The following is a 1,194-nucleotide window of genomic DNA, read 5'->3' on the forward strand; positions in this document are numbered from 1 at the left end:
ACATTTATCTAACTTTTGTGGGCACTATGCTTTTGTCTCTATCACAGAGCCCACTAAGGTAGATGAAGCATTTGTGGAGCCTGAGTGGATTCAGACCATGCAAGAAGAATTACATCAGTTCGAGCTCAACAATGTCTGGGAACTGGTCAAACGTCCAGATCCTCGCAAGCACAATATCATTGGCACAAAGTGGATCTACCGCAACAAGAAAGATGAAAATGGCCTTGTGGTGAGGAAGAAGGCACGGCTCATAGCTCAAGGCTACACACAGGTTGAAGGAATTGATTTCGATGAAACTTTTGCACCTGTTGCTAGACTTGAGGCTATTCGCATATTACTTGCTTATGCTAACCATCATGATATCACTTTGTATCAAATGGATGTGAAAAGTGCATTCCTTAATGGTAAGCTTGAGGAAGAAGTATATGTTGCTCAACCCCCAGGTTTTGAAGATCCAAAGAATCCTGACAAAGTCTTCAGACTCAACAAGGCCCTCTATGGCCTCAAGCAGGCCCCACGGGCGTGGTATGATACCTTGAAGGAATTCTTCATGAAGAAAGGCTTCAAACCCGGTTCACTCGACCCTACTCTTTTCACTAAATCTTATGATGGTGAATTGTTTGTGTGCCAAGTATATGTTGATGATATTATCTTTGGCTGTACTGACCAACATTATAGTGATGAATTTGCCTACATGATGAGTGAAGAATATCAAATGTCTATGATGGGAGAGTTAAAATTCTTCTTGGGTCTTCAAATTCGTCAACAACGCAATGGCATATTCATATCTCAGGAGAAATACCTCAAGGATGTACTGAAGAAATTCGGCATGCAAGATTGCAAAGGCGTCAAAATTCCTATGCCCACAAATGGCCATCTATGCACTGATGAAAATGTTATTGACTTCGATCATAAGGTATACCGCTCCATGATTGGTTCTTTATTGTACTTATGTGCATCTAGGCTAGATATAATGCTTAGTGTTGGCATGTGTGCCCGATTTCAAGCTACACCGAAGGAATCACACCATAAGGCTGTGAAGCATATTCTTCGATATCTAGCTCACACACCAACACTTGGATTATGGTACCCCAAGGGCTCGGCTTTTGATCTCATTGGATATTCTGACTCTGACTATGCTGGTGATCGTGTGGACCGCAAGTTAACATCTGGTACATGTCATTTCCTCGGACG

Source organism: Triticum urartu, chromosome 7 (assembly GCF_003073215.2).
Source record: "Triticum urartu cultivar G1812 chromosome 7, Tu2.1, whole genome shotgun sequence".
NCBI lineage: Eukaryota > Viridiplantae > Streptophyta > Magnoliopsida > Poales > Poaceae > Triticum > Triticum urartu.